Source organism: Callospermophilus lateralis, chromosome 5 (genome assembly GCF_048772815.1).
Source record: "Callospermophilus lateralis isolate mCalLat2 chromosome 5, mCalLat2.hap1, whole genome shotgun sequence".
NCBI lineage: Eukaryota > Metazoa > Chordata > Mammalia > Rodentia > Sciuridae > Callospermophilus > Callospermophilus lateralis.
Genome location: NC_135309.1, coordinates 47,411,537 through 47,428,243, shown reverse-complemented (window position 1 = coordinate 47,428,243; position 16,707 = coordinate 47,411,537). Strand labels below are relative to the sequence as shown.

General features: G+C 42.7%; 1 protein-coding gene across 1 annotated transcript in view; it reads right to left on the bottom strand.

Moving 5' to 3' along the window:
• Kcnn2 (potassium calcium-activated channel subfamily N member 2) overlaps positions 1–14,918 on the bottom strand; it is a 419,384-nt gene extending 404,466 nt beyond the window's left edge. Inside the window, exon 1 of the mRNA XM_076855875.1 lies at positions 14,803–14,918. The gene's annotated coding sequence lies outside the window, so the exon portion shown is untranslated. The remainder of the gene's footprint in view (positions 1–14,802) is intronic.
• Between the last annotated feature and the right edge of the window lie 1,789 nt (positions 14,919–16,707).

Here is a 16,707-nt window from a genome sequence, read left to right as displayed (position 1 = left end):
TGCTGAGCAGAGAAGATGCTTTTAGATAAAGAGGGAAAAGTAATTATATCAATATCACCACAGAGTGAGAGCTTTATACATGGCTCCATATATACATTCATTCACTTTGGTTTTTCTGAACAAAGGAAGACTTTAGGTGATACACCAAAGAACTGTTTTTCAGTTTTAATGCATGTGGCAGATACTGTATATTGACTTAACTGCTATGTCAATTAACACTGCCTCCAACATAAAGGCTGGAAATGCAAATCACCTTCCCTACCTTCCCTGAAGCAGGCATGTGACCTAAGTGTCTTTCAAAAAGATACATCCTCAAACATTTCAGCAGGGGAACAAGCACTGTGATTTGGCAGGTAGAGTGGGGGTTTGGATTACAAGCGTAGAATGGTGACAGCCCCTCTGAGCCACTGCAGTGAGGTGCTACAGCCATGGCTGAGGTTTCCAGGACTTCTCCTGGCCTATGCTTTGTGTATGTCCTAGCTACCAGGGCTCCTGGCTATGGTGTGCAAGCATGGACCTCTGGACCTTTCAGACATTTTAAGCACCATCTAACATCCTTTAGTAAAAATTCTTCATGCTTAAATTAGCTATAGTGGATTGTATTATTTGCAACTAATTATCTTTACTTAGATATGTATATGGCTAGCCCACTGAATCCTGTGATTTCACAAAAATCATTCCTTTGCATGCGCTCATGTTTAAAACATAGTCAATTGAAAGAAAACTATTTAACATAAGTGGCATATGAACATGCTGAAACTGTGAAGCCAGTGAGCGAATGACTCGAATCTAGAAAAACATTCCTCATTAATTAATTAAGTGTAAAGTCTTCTTATTTTTCACTTTTTTATTTGTTATTTTTAGATATAGATGACAGTAGAGTGTACTTTGACATATTATACATACATGGAGTATAATTTACTCTAATTAGGATCCCATTCTTGGGGTTGTATGTGATGTGATTTCACTGGTGGTGTATTCGTATATGAACATAGGAAAGTTACTTTCCACAACCCTCCATACAAACAAACTGAAATTATTACCAAACTTAAAGAGGTTTGGTAATATGCCCAATTTCACATACCAGGGAGCAAGAACCCAGATCCTCCTCCCTCATTTTTGTAGCACCCGCATTCCCTCATAGTTACAGCTCACAAATAAAATTGATAAGCCAGGCATGGTGGCACATATCTATAATCCCATTGTCTCTGGAGGCTGAGGCAAGACGATCAGGAATTCAAAGCCAGCTTCAGCATCTTAGTAAGGCCCTAAATACCTTGCTGAGATCCTGTCTCAAAATAAAAAATAAGAGCTGGGAATATGGTTCAGCAGTTAAGTACCATGGATTCAATTCCTAATACAAAAATAAATAAATAATAAACCTGATAAAATATGATTAGATTTTAAACTTTGGTCTCTATGAGTTTGAATTGTGCTATATGAGATTTTCACCCCATTCCTGGAAAATAATATTCCTGGTGGATATATGTGGCCAGCTTGGAAACCCATAAGAATTTAGGAGCATGGAAAATAAGGGCAGCTTTTGAGCCTTCCTAGCAAGAAAAAAAAAAAAAAAAAACACTGTCATGACTCCCAGATGGCTTTAAAATCTTAGAAATCTATAGTTGAAGGTTTTTAGGCTTCAACAGTATTTAATTATAACTTCTAGAAAAGATGTTGGCACAGGTGTTTTTCAGAGGGCAAATCTCTAGTTTTTATTTTTATTTTTGGTGGAGGGTGAATGTGGATGTAACCCCAGAAAAAGAAGCAAGAGCGAGTCCATCAGGGAAGGAGAGCAAATAAAAGGAACGTGTAACTGAGCTGGCAGTACCTTCGCCGCAGACAAAGCCAGCTGCTCAATCTCCAGGCCCTCTGCAGACAGGCTGCGTGCACTCCTACAACTCAGGAAAGTCTGGAGGTGGGAGAAGAAATGCAAGTAATTTAAGCACTGTCTCTTCTTCTCCTATCTTTCATTGTAAGTGTCCACCCCTGGTGAATTAAGTCTCCTGCACCCTGGATGTTCCCAGGCTCTTCTGAGTAGTGGGAAGACAGAGTCCCTGAAAGCAGACAGATGCAGGTACAGCAGTCTCTCCTTGTCAATGGCTGCCATAAAGGACCCCAAAGTATATGTCAGCAGACAGACAGCAGCCTGGGCTTTCACCCATGGAAAGAGAGTCAATTGTCACACTGTGAATCTGAGGCCCAGGGGCTGGACAGGGCCAAGCTGACCTGGAACAGTGAATAAAAAGGACCTGGGACAACTGAAGACCATGTGCTCATAAAATTTTTATGTGACCATAATCTTTCTGTTGAATTCATGCTTCTTCTATGTCTTTTAAGTTTCTGCCCAACTGTATTCTAAAAAGGGTGAAATATTTCTATTCAGAAATTCATTGAACTGCTATCTTCCAAGGATATTGACCTATACCCTTGAGGCTAAGTATATCTGCTGTAGAAAAATGCATCTGTTCAACTATTTGATATAAAAATTAGATTTTTAAAAATTAACCTGTAAAACTGTAAACTTAAAAACTACTTCAATAACAGGAAGTTCAACACTTTCTGACCTTGTGATAATTAACCATGGCCCCTGTGACTTTGTTATAATATTTCTTTATTCAGAACGTGCCTAAGGGCCTCCCTCCTTGAATATTATCAATTTTTCAGTAAAATACAATATCTCTAGCAGGGAATGTAGCTCAGCACTTACCTAGCAAGCTCCAGGCTCTAAGTTCAATCCCCAGCACCCCTCCCCACTCCCAAATTATAAAATACAACATATAATTTTTCCAGAGTTGTAAAAACCTACAAGCAATATATATGATTAATAATCTGTGGTGGTAAAACTACAAATATGAAGTTTTAGAATAGCCGTTAACATCATGACAGGACTAAAGATATGGAGAGATGCTCTCAAATTACACTGGAGATTTGAAGCATGAATCAAATTCCGTCCCCACACACAAAAGATATGATTCTACACACAGAAAAGATAAAACAAATCATGAATTTAAATGATTTTGCTTAATCCCTTCTATATCTTGATTCTTTCTGAATTTTCTATAAATATTTTTATTACTTTTTAATCAGAAGTTATACTTCAGATGTATCTAAAAAATGCTCTAAATTGAGAGCTTTGATAAGAATTTGAAAGCAAATTGTTTAATAATTTAAGCAGAAATCTAATCACTTGTATCCTGGACTGTGTGAACAAAGGGATTTGATTAGCTTAGACAAATAACTCTTATGCTACAGAGGCAAAGCCAGGAGAGCTTGTGGGAAATGCAAATTCATTTCATCAGTTCCAATTCTGTACATCTGGGTAAGAGCAGAAACCTGCATCTCATCAAGCTACAAGATGATTTTAACGTTGGTGGGGCCACACTTTGATCAACTCTGGCCAAAAGACAAGCCCAAGGCATCAAAATTTCAGAGACTCTCCATCCAGAAACAATGCTGTCCTGACCCAGGGAATTCCAGGGTTCTGGCCCCTGTTGTAGATGCTTCTGTAGACATGACACTATCTCCCCTATGTTCATCCATGCTTTTTTAGCAGATTTCCTATGATTGGCTTTCCTTGTGGTTTTTCTAAGAAGAAAATATTACTGCTTTGTCAATAGTGGCAGTTGGGTTTGTCTGACTTCTCTGTAACATAATAAATTGGTACTCAGTTTATAGATCAGTCTCTCTGAGTTCAGTTAATGTGAATCTACTCCCCTGAAAATTTGGTCCATTTTCAGACAGGCATGTAAGCTATAATAGCTGGAGTCTCTTAGCAAGGAGTTAGTGAGCCTCATTCTCACAATAGTATATCCATTGTTATTGCCAACCTGTCAGCACTTTCCATGTTTCTGATACAGCATCTTGAATTTCCTTTGGGAATCACTCCAAGATTCTTCCAAAATCCAAAAATAGTCCCTTACTCTAGGCCCATTTATTTGAACTCAACCTTAAGAGTTTTGATTAAAACCAAGGTAAAGCTTAGATCCATTGGTCTTAGTCATGGAGCCACAAGGGGAAAAACATGCCTGAGAACGAAGCTACTATGAACAAAAGAAGAACTAAGAGACAGAGATAAATTAGAGCTAGAGAAAGACAAAGAGAGAGGGGCTTTGATGGGGTCATTATTTGAATCTTGGATATAGTTGGTCCACCCATTATCTGTGCTCATGAGCTAATGGGTTCCTTTTCTGGTTTCTGCCAGTTGGAATTAGGTTTCCTTCCTTTACTATGGTAAAAAATCTAAACTAAAACAACACTGCTCTGTTTCCATGTACAGAGCATCCCTTCCATTGAACAAGTAACCTTAGTTCCAAAGACCCTGCACTTATTTGGGGGACATTTAAAACAACCACACTCATGGGAAGTGTGGATTGCCAGACATGAACAGCAAGGCAAGTCAGCTTCATGTGCAACTAGGCTAACTAAGGCTAACTGTCTTTAGAAAACAATGATAGCACAGACTAGGGCTTTCTATTTCTAAGGATGGTTTCCACTTGGCATCATGACAAAGGAATAAAAACATGAGGTGCTCTGTGAATCTTGCTGTGTCTCAGAGTATATCCATGCTTATGTTTTAGGACTATCACTTACGAAATGGGAAGAAACCACCTTGTTCTCAGTGCCCCACAAAGGGACAAGAGACTGACAGCTGTACACCACCATAGTCAAGCACCTTAGTTCTGAGCTAGGAGAGGAAGGGACCTGGTCTGCAGGAAAAACAGGGCCTGACTGCATTCACAGAGTTCAGTAACACACAAAATTTCTTTTGCCTGCTTTTTCTAAGTTACATGAAACAATTAAAAGGAGAAAAAAACTGATTTCTGGGGACACAAATACAAACAACTTTTCCAGAAAAATTAGGCTCTGAACAGGGACTTTTCCAATATGTCAAATAAACTTTATTTATTTGTTTGTTTGTTTATTTATTTATTTAATTATTTTTGGTACCAGGGATTGAAACCAGGATTGCTTAAACACTGAGCCACATCCCCAGCCCTTTTTGAATTTCTGTGTGTGTGTGTGTGTGTATGTGTGTGTGTGTGTTATATGTGTGTGTATGGGGGTGTGTGCTGGGATTGAACCCAAGGCCTTGTGCATGTGAGGCAAGCCCTCTACCAACTGAGTTATATCCCCAGCCCTCCTAGCCCTTTTTATGTTTCACTTTGCAACAGGATCTTGCTAAGTTGCTGAGGGTGGCTTTGAACTTGCCATCCTCCTGCCTCAGCCTCCCAAATTGCTGGGATTATCAAGTAGACTTTGGATTATTTTATATTATGGCTACTACTTCAAGTTGAGATTGGATTGTAAAAAATATGATAGTCAGACAGAGCTACTGATATTTATGAACCACTCAGTTTCAGGAAATAACTAGACATGACATAATGTTTACACTCAAAGTTCTTTTTCCCATTCAAAAAAAAAAAAAAACTTGCATAGGAAAAGAGTTAATGCTCATCAAAGAGATGGATGTTCAGGAGTGCTAGCTTATTGGTGTTTGGCTTCTCTCTCAAGGCTATAGAACATGCATACCTCATTTTATATATTTATTTTTAAAAAGGCTTGGCTCTACAAAGCAGTAAAATGAGAATCAAATCCTAAAATGAGCTAAAGAAGGAAACAGGTGCTATAACTACTTTTGCAAATGTCCAGGGTGAGTGTTGTTTTTGATGTGATTACTGGAAGGGAAAAGACCAGTCAAGACTACTATTGCATTTATGCTGGAATTCATACTGAGCATATGGCAAAAGGTAAAATAAGAATACATACTAATGAAATCATGGCATTTGCAGATAAATGGATGGAGCTGGAGACTATCATGATAAGTGAAATAAACCAAACCCAGAAAAACAAAGGCCAAATGTTTTCTCTGATAAGCAGATGCTGATCTATAACGGCGGGGAGGAGGGAAAGGAAGAATGAAGGAACTTTGGATTGTGCAGAGGGGAGTAAGGAGAGGGAAGAGGGGGTGTAAATGTGAAGGATGGTGGGATGAGACAGATATTATTACCCTATATACATGTATGATTACACAACCAGTGTGACTTTGCACCACGTTCAGCCAGAGGAAGGAGAAGTTGTGCTCCATTGTGTGCAATGCGTCAAAACACATTCTACTGACATGTATAGCTATTAGAACAAAGTTTTAAAAATTAAAATTAAAAAAGAATACATACTAATATATTCTCACCATCTAAGATTTACTCTGTAATACCAGTATCAACGTAAGCCATACCTCACAGTGTTTGTTTTAGCAAAAACCTATAATCAACTTAAACAAACAAACACCCATATGCACCTTCTTAGATTCCCTCAACCTCTTCCTACTATTTGTGTGACTTGGTCAGGGCCCCTCCATTTTTGAACTGGAGTAAAACTAGTGGTCATATGGTAGGGTGCTTAGATCTGAGGCCAGAAGTTTGTGGAGTTGGCAACCCTTGGGATATAACTTCATCAAGGAGAAATAAGAGGTTTATTTCAAAGAACTCAAAAAACTTAACACCAGAAGAAAGAAGGAAAAAAAAAAGTCCCAATCAATAAACGGACACTTCTCAAAATAATAAATACAAATGGTCAACAAATATCTTTAAAAATGTTCAACATCTCTAGCAGTTAGAGAAATGCAAATTAAAACTACACTGAGATTTCATCTCACTCCAGTTCTCGAAGGCATCATTCACATACATAATGTCTTGTTCCTACTTCACATAGCAGCTCTCCCCAAAGCATTTGAGCTTCCTTACATCGTGGACCCAGGCCAGTCAGACCTCTGTCAGAGAGACTGGCTCCCAGAAGGAAGCAAAAGTTACCAGTCCTCAGAATTCCAAATATCACTTTTACTAAATTTTATTGTTCAAATCAAGTCACACAGGTAATATGATTCAAAAGGACAGGAAACAGACCTTACTTCCTGATAGGATGAATGCCACATCAGCACAAAGTGGGACATTAATGGTTGCCATTTTGGGAGATTCCTAAATGTGTCCACAAATTAGAATCGTCTGAGGATCTTCTTGAACCTACAACCACACAGGCCACAGCTGTAACCAAGTAATTCAGAGTCTCTGGTGATAGATCATGGGCATTTATTTTAGTTTTTAAGCTCCCCAAGTGATTCCAATGTGCAGAAAAGTTTGGGGACCTTGATCTATCATAACTTGTAAGGATAGAGATTTAGAAAAGCCGAAGACTCTAGTAACACCTCAGTTATACGCTGCTACATGTCATTTCACAGCATGCTCAGTGGCTCATCTTGAAATACACTGTGGGTTTAAAATTTAAGCTAAACACCAGTCTCTTTAAACACAACAAAGCTGCCATGATACGCCTGCTTAGTATGCCTTGAGGGGTGGCCAACTTTCCAGTTTGTCTGGGACTGAGTGGTTTCCTGGGATACAAAACTTTCAGTGCTGAAACCAGGCCGGTCTGTGTCAAACCAAAGCAGGTGGTCACCCCAGCCTCTCTCTATCTCCATCAGCTAAACTGGTCCCATTCTGGTGAGTTTTGTTTCTGAAACACCAATATCACCACCTGAGTCTCTTCAAAAGTGACCCCGTCAGCGCTGCATGAAACATGGCCCACAGTGCTGCAACATAAACATCATATAAGAGATGTTAGAAATGGATATTTGAATTTTCTGCCCTGGTCCCTGAGTCAGAATCTCTGGGGGCAAGACTCAGGGACCAGAGCATGGAAAGCATGACTTGATGCATGCCGGCCGTTGTTTATCTTCATCTATCTCACTATTCCACATCAGGCAAAATCAGATTTCTTTTTTGCAACAGGTATAACAAACAGCAAGAAGGGTCAGTCAATGCTAATTTTGGCCAGAGATGCCTTGACAAAGGGCAGCCAGCAAGTTCAGACCCATCCCTGACAAACATCATCTGGGGTTTAGTTTTGTCAGTCATTTCTCTGAGAGACTGTAGGAAAATGTTTTAAATCCACAATAGGGTCTGGAGGGTGCAGTGAGGGACACACCAAGCAGAAATGTCCACAGTAGGTAAGGCCTGTCTCTCCTAGAACACATCAAAACCATCAAGACAAGGCAGAGAGCAAATTTTTCTCTGAGCTGGAAGAAAAAAACATATCTCCCTTAAAGTTAAGCAAAAACTCAAGCTTCAACTTTGACTGTTGGTCTTCAATGTGAATTTATAGTAAAAATTCATTTAGGTTTCATTTAGAAATGCAGTACTCTTTTTAGCTAGCTTAGGCTGAAGCAATGGAAAGTTTTGCCAAGCAAATTTTACCTTAAAATTTTAAGTGCCTTAAAAGAAAAACAGTTTATTTATCTGTTTATATTTGGTGGATGCTAATAACTCCCTGTGAGTCTTACCTATACAACTAATACAAAATGATCTTTGGGTACATAACTGCATCAACTGAATCAAAACAAAATATTTCTTAAAACACATGCATACACATTATAATTCAGACTTTTTATTAATTCAGATTGGTCTCTCTGTGCACTAGGAAAAGAATTAGTGGGGTTTCTGTGCCAATTAACATGCATGCCTTGATCCCTAATATGCTATGCCTTGAGGGGTGGCCAACTTTCCAGTTTGTCTGAGACTGATTGGTTTCCTAGGATACAAAACTTTCAGTGCTAAAACCAGGCCGGTCTGTGTCAAACCAGAGCAGGTGGTCACCCCAACCTCTCTTTATCTCCATCTGCTAGACTGGTCCCATTCTGGTGAGTTTTGTTTCTGAAACACCATTATCACTACCTGAGTCTCCTCAAAAGTGACCCATGTCAGTGCCTCATGAAATATGGCCCACAGTCCTGCAGCATAAGCATCACATGAGAGATGTTAGAAATGGATATTTGAGGGTTGTACCCTGGTCCCTGAGTCAGAATCTCTGGGGGCAAAATTTTAAGGTAAATGAAAATTTAAAAACTCTTGTCAAAATTCACCTTTGATAAATTATAGCTCTTATTTCTTGTGTATTTCACAAACCCCATATCTATAAAGTCAAAGAAAATAGCCACTTAACCAACTTTCCCCCTACATAAGATAATCCAACCCAAGTTACTTTGGTCAGAGTTCCAGCTGCATAGAAAGTGGTGCTCCTTCAACACCGCCAGAGTGCCATAGGCAGGGCATCCTCTTATCACACTGCAGGTCTGGCAGGAGGTATTGGAGCAACCCCCTCCCCCAGACATATTGTGGGCAGCAAAAATACAGTATCTTCTACAGATATAAAATTACAAACGTACATTTGAAATACACATGTTGTTCTGGACAATGAACTCATTTTCCTATGTTAGAATCATATGACAAGTGAGTCTGTGAGTTTTGCTTTCCCTGGTCAAATTTCGAGGGAGAAAAGAACCCATATTCCTTATGTAGATAATCAATCATCAGATTTTAATCACTAATGAATTACATATTGGAAGACTTCTAAATATGCCATAAATGACCACTTGCAGTCAAAACATTCTCATTAAAGTGCAGATGGGTCATCCCATTTTTAAGAAGGATAAGTGACTCTTTCCTAGTCAAGAGAAACATCTGCAAAAGCTTTTAAAACTAAACAGCTCAAATGTTCTTCTTCCAGTTCCTCCACTTCCCGGTTGGACAAGCATAGGAACCATCCTGATCCTTACCTGGGCTTCACCATCCAGCCAATTCCAAGAATCTCAGGGATTGAAATGGTTGCACAAAGCCACCTGATGAGTTGTCAGTGTAGGTGACAGAGCACAAACATCCCAACAGGAAGGCTAGCTACACTTGGCCATCAAATCTAAGGGTTGAGATCAGAATCAGAACCAAACCCCACTCCACAAGAATGGCAGTCGAGACAGATTCCCAAATGGGAATATTGTGCCACGGGGCTGGAAGGAAGATCACAGCATTGTCCTGCATGAGACACTTTTGCTCTCTGCCTATTGTGAAAATCAAGTGAAATAATTCAAAGCGAGTATGATTTGTAAATTGTAAATCTATGTGCAAACACAAGGGCCCATCAGTATTACTATGTTCACACTACTCTCCCCAGCAGTGTGGGGTGAGGGTTTCATGAGGTAGGGGTGCACCAGAGGTGGTCCCTTGAATGTAGATAGTATCATTTTCCGTTTGCTTGCCTGCCGCCTCACTGAACTGTGATTTCCTTGAAAGCAGAGACTGCACCTTAGTCATCACTGCGTCTCCATTTACATAGGAAGACATTCAATCACTGTTCATGGAATGCTGTATGAATAATTTCTGAATCCTCACTATTATTCAGGCTCCCAGCTAGTTGTGAATTGTGTGAAGACCATGCTGCATAATGTGAGAAATAAGACAGCGAATGCCCATGTGCCCAGGATTAGTTCCCCATCTGCCAAAAAGGGCTTACTATCCCACTTCCAGAACCCTGGCTCCACTAGACAAGGAGCCCCAAATCTCAGAATTCAAAGCATTCGTTGAAGTTGCTCAACAAGAGTCACTGACATTGAAATGATTTGGAACACAATGATAGCTGAACCTTCCTCTAGGCCGGGCACTGTGCCCCACACTTTCCCTCCGTGATCCCATTTAAAACTCACAGCTATGCTCTGTGGTAGTATTTGTTGCTACTCAGATGACAAAACTGAGTCCTGGAGAGATAAGTGACCTCCAACCAGGCTATGGGTGGTGGAGTCCGAGTGGAACTGTAGGTCTAGTGTAGGTCTCCTGTTTTCCAGAGCCCATATTCTTAATTCCTTGCTCAGACCTTTCTGTCTGCAGAAAGAGGGTGCTTGTGCCTTTATCATGAGTGAGGGTGGGATGGTCTCATCCCGATCAACTCAAAGTCAAGCAGAGAGAAGAACTCCTGCTTCTCCCTTGCTTTCCGCCTTTCTTTTTGCCTTTTACCATTACTGCCCATAAACTGCATGCCAGGTCCTGTACTGGGCATTAGAGATACACCAGTGAGTGAGGGACCAGGGACATCCATTTGAGGAAAGGAGTGGGATAAGTCAATAGAAGTGAATGGCCGCAAGAGGCTGAGAACTAGATGTTACCAGGGTGGTAGGATGTGCTGTCATAGGAGAGCCATGTCAGGCCCAAGGGTGGTAAGGCCCTAGTACCAGGAGGGTATTGTGAAGGCACTGGACACCCACATCAAGCCAAATGCCTCATACCTGGCCTAGCAGGGTGATGGGATGGGGATCTTCTGTGGGAAGACCTCAGCAAAGATTCCGTAAATGAGATGTCACAAAACACAAGACACAGCCTGAGGCAGTGCTGGGTTGCAGTGGCAGGGAACATGGCAGGCATCCAGCCTACAGCTGGCTATTTGGTGTCTACGGAAAACACCTGCAATATAATGGCCACTAAGCCTTGAGGCTCCGTTAGCACCAACTGTCCTGGATCCATCTATTTGCCCTCGGTTCTGTCTCCTCTTGCTGAGTGGACACTCCCCGGGTGCACCAGGGTTGCTATATTCTTGGGTGTGTCCCTGTTTCTGGCTCAGTGCTCCCTGTTCTTGCTTACTGAACACTCAGGGTTCTCCTGGCCACCCTGTCATTTCTGGCTGAATAGCTCTGGGGCCCACATGGACACTAGCCCCCAGCCCACTGGTCCACATCCTCTTACCCATCAACCTACTTCAGCCTCATGAGGGACTGAAAACCATACAGCTTGAGGCTTCATTCAATAGTGGGTCAGAAACCTGGGGCATTTCCTCCACTTCCCTTTGTTTATATACCCTTCTGTCTTCTATTCAACAGATATTTATTGATAACCTATTCTCCTTTACACCTTGCTAGGGATAAAAAAAAATAATAATAATAATAAGACAAGTTTCCCTGCCCAACGCAGTTCACAAGCTGACAATGACAACCAGGTGCAGAATCTTAACTACACCACAAATGTACTCCACTTCCCACAACTGTGCCTGACCCTGAAATCTCCCTCATGCTTCGGACTCATGTCTAACATCCAGATCTCTCTACTTGCATCTTTAAATTAATGTGTCCAAAATGTGTGATTTTTTTCCCCCCAGAATGTGAACCCTCCCTGCTCTTCCTCTTCTGTAAACACAGAATCAATATCTTTGCAGTCAAACAAACAAACAAAAATTCCAGGAGTTAAAGATCTTTGATTTCTCTCTTTCTCTTACTAACCCCTATACCTAACTCACCACCAAGTCCCGTTCATTATACCTCCAGAATAGGTCCTGATTATCCACTTCTCTTCAAGTCCTCCCTCACCGCCCTGACCCACCTTCAGGCTCCTGCGGGCCTACAGAGCCCTCTGTGCCATTTGAAAAACGTGCCCTTCCTCTAGCCCTTCACCGCCCGGCACTAGGACATTTGCTGATGGAGGAACACGGGCTGGGTTTTCAGTGACCTAACCCCCAGGCTGGGCACCCTGTGCAGTAAATAACCTGCAGAAACACAGTCGCAGTCCTGCCAGCATCTTCTCCCCTCTCCTACTGCAGGGGCCTCCTGATAGCCACTCCCATTGTCCCTTCTTCCTGCAGCAGCCAAAGCAGTCTTTTAAAGCCTCAAGCCCAGTTAGGCCACTTTCTTCTTTAAAACCCTCCATTCTTCTGCGTGATCTGGTCCCAGTTCACCTCTGCTGGTCCATCCTTACTCTGGCTGCTTTTCTCCTCCTTATAACATCCAGCTCCCTTCCCCCTGGCTAAAGCATCTACCTCCAATAGATTCCTTCCTTTCTACTCTCCACTTCAGACCACCATGCACAGAACTGACATTTAGTTCATCATATACTCTCATCATTTAGTTCATCATATACTCTCATCATTAGTCCACATGTGGCCTGTCATACTACAAGTTGTTTTGAATAATGTAGTAGGAATACCTGGCCCTACCAACCAAAACTTGGCTCAGGCTTTGCCAACAGCTTGCCCCTAACCAACCATATAGTCCTCTAGCTTCTCCTCATTAAGCAAACCATAATCACAAATCTTATGATCATCATTCTCTTGCTTTCTTATTTATACAACATTATAGCATATATGTATGTGTGTATATATATTCCTAAATAGTTGGGCTTTTTATTTTAGTAGCTTTTAATATAAAACTACCATGCTTTATGCAATATTTTAGACTTTTAAGTTAATATTACATTGTAAAGAACTAATTATATTGTTATATGTCACTTACTCTATTCATTTTTTTATGGTTGTATAATAGTTCTCCCCCACCCCCTGGGGCACCAATGCACTATTGCTTCCTCTCTCTGGTCAGAGGCATTGGAGTTCCTTCTATTACTGGGAACTATAATGTTATGCATATTCATGTACATGTCTCCTGCTGAGAATGTGCAAGAAACAAGCTAAACAGTTGGATAACAGGTGCACCAATGATCGCATTAGGCTATAACATCCATCTGTTTTCCAAAGTCACTGCTCTAATTCATACTTCCACCAGCAATGTTTGAAGATCCTTTAGATTCACAACCTCTTCAATGAAATGACATTGTCAAACTTTTATTTGGAGCCAACAAAATGCATCTCACTGCGGCCTTGGTTTGCAATTCCATGATTACTAAAGGCAATCACCATCAGTTCTTGTGTTCATTGATTAATTTGCATTTTTTTCCTCCTAAATTCTTCAAGGTCCAGTCTGAATATCCCATTACAAAGAGAACTTCTCTTACCATTCTCCAGGTAGAGGTCATCCTTCCTAGTGCATTACTCTGTTCTCCTTCCTTTATGGTATCCACCACTCTCTGATGTTATCTACACAGTTCATTAATGTATAATCTGTCGCCTTTAACTAGAGTACAAGGATCTTGACTGCCTTGGTTCACTGTTCCATCTCCAAAGCCTAGAACAGCACCAAGCAGAGTGGGTAGATGCATATGTGAATGACAGAGATATGCAATGAACGGAGTTATATTCTAGAGTCAGACACTGCGTTTCAATCTCAGCTCCCCCACTAACTATGATTATGAACAACTTACTTGATCATCTATTCCCAGATTGTCTCCCCTACAAAAGGAGAGATAACAGTCCTTATTTCATGGGGGTGCTTAAGAGGTTTCACATTTGAGTTAATATTTGTAATGTTCTTAGGATAACATCACAAACACAGCAAGTACTCAATAAGTGCCAGTTATTATTATTAAGATATCATTTTTGTTATGCTCAATGACTTGAGCGCATAAACCAAGCCAGCCTGGACCTAATGAGCTCTCTCTCCCTCAGGTTCTGCATCCTTCTGTTATTACAGATACACATTCCTATGGTCAAGAGAAAGACAGAGAAGCAGGTTGAGGGGTAGTTCCCGAAGCAATTTATTTTCAAGAAATAGTCCCCTGACCTCAAACCTGAAGGCAGCTGAGCAGCAGCAGAGTAGGTACTCCACAATATGTGATAAATAAATGCTCCTAAACCATCCATCTATGTGCCCTCTAACCCCAGCATTGCATTACACAAGAATCACAACACTCGCGACCTCTCTTTTTACTTTGATCCATATTTTCAAAGGAAAGGGAAGTTAGAAAGAGGGATGGCAAAGAATAAAAGTAGATCAGATACGGGAAGAGGAGCTGAGAAATAAGGCAAGGGACGATGGGGAGACTGGGAAACTTCAGGTCATGCTACAGCCTTGACCTTCAGTGTAGAACGTTACAATGATAAAAGTAAGAGCTTCAGGGAATCCCACCCACTCCCGAATCTCTTTTTTTAAGGTAGGAGCCCTGGCGGGGGTGGGGGGAAAGGCAGCGCAGGAAGAGACTTTGCAGGGGACCTGAGGCCTGGCGTGGGGGGAGGGAAGCCCCAGGGTAAACTTCACCATCTTGCCTGGGGGAGACTTGTTCCCACTAAATCTGTAGCCCCCAGACAATGTCACCCTCGTCGTGAGCTTACCTTGTTCTGCAACCAGGAACCCCGCTCCATTTGAAGAATTCCTCGCCTCAAAGTGGTAAATGCGGCCTTGGTTACATGCGCCAGGGGGCAAAGCCGAAGTGCGGTTCCTCGGAGAATTCCGGTAGGTTCACTGGGAGAAAGTGTTTCCATTTGAGAAGGACAGGAGTCCTGGCCGGGACCAGCTGCCACTCGGGTGTCAAATTCCGTGACAGCTCGCTGCCAGGGAGCACCGCACACCCCCTCCTCCCGGGTCCGGGGCGCGGAAAGCTGGCGGGGGTGCCCCCGGGTGCGGGCACCGGACTGGGGGCGCGGCTGGAACCAGCCAGGCCCCCGCTTCCCACTCGCGGTGATTCAAGTAAATCTTCGGGGAACCCAGCTCCTACTTGCCTTGCTTCTGTACCGACCGTGCTAAAAACTGAACCTAGTCTCAGGACGCCCCGCCGGGACTGGGGACTCCCTCCTTCCGGAGTCCTTGGCTGGCTGGAAGGTACAGGGTCGGCTGGGGGCCCGCGAAGGCTCAGGGTATTGCCGACCTTGAGGCTACCGAGGGTGTGCATGCGCCAAAAATAAAACACGCGCGCGCGCACCACACACACACACACACACACACACACACACACATCACCACCACCACACCATTTCCCCTAATAGTTCCCTTCGGAGAAAACTGTCCTTAAGCAGCATAAAACACAGGGGGGAGAGGGAACCCTGTGCCAACACTATGAAAGCCAACATTATTCCCAAGACCAAATTTGGGGATGATTTTGGTTTTAAGGTTTGGATTTAAGCTTCTAAAAAAAATGCTATGGAATAAATTCCATCGTGTGTGTGTGTGTGTGTGTGTGTGTGTGTACACGCGCGCGCATGTTAAGATTTTCCAGGTGTGTTAATCAGCGCTTCGGAGAACAGAAATCGCAGATCCTGGGTGTTGCAACACAAGGTTAGAAACCTGTCTGGATTCCCTTTTCCCGGTGTTCTGCATCACGCCCTGACCGGTACTGCAGGGAGCTGCCCGGCGCTGCAAGGGTTAAGGCTGCGCGCCCGCCCGCCGGCTTCCCCAACCGAGAGCGCGCGGCGGCGGGGGCGGCGGATGGGGAGAGCCGGGAATCTCCCGCCCGCTCCCCCTCCGGAGGGCGCTTCCCTCCCCGCTCTATTTATAGCTCCACTTCCAGCTGCTGCAGGGTTGCGCTGAGCATTTTGAGCTCGAGAGCCTTCCGGAGACAAGGGATTTTCATAAATTCTGTGAATGGCAGAAATGTCTCTAGCCTTTGGATTTTGAATGCCACTGTTCAGTCTGTCTTTCCAACATTCCATTTCCAAACTGAAAACACAGAAGATCGGGGAGCCAGGAGGAATTTGAGACAAGAGGTGAATGCAGGCAGGCAGTTTGTTATGCTGGGGACCCCTTTGTTTATTAGATGCCTGGGGGGTAAAAAGGAAAAACAACCCTCCATGGACTTACAAGCTTCTGGCTCATTTTATATTTTCTGCAACACTCGACCTGTCTGGGGCTTGCCCTGCCAGTCACGTGGCCGCAAAGAGTTATGAGGTGAATTTAAGAGCAATGGAAAACTGCATCCTCTGCCATCTGATTGCCTCCTTACCAGGCAATCTCAGAGCTGTCTCACTGCCTAAGCACTGTTGGGCGGCTTCTGTCAATCTTCCACACCAAACCTGCCTGAGAAGAGGGCCCAGTCATGATGCCACATAGGGGTTCCAAGCCCCAGTGGATCTTGATGACACCAAAACAAAACAAAATCTGCTTCCTGGAGTCCTGTGTTCAGCATAAAATGGAGCACACTGTACCTATCTAGAAGGCTCTAAACTGACACCTTGCTCTGAAGCCCCTTCCTACAATTGGTCCTTCCTGAAAAATTATTGAGACCCTGTCATATGCTGATTCCC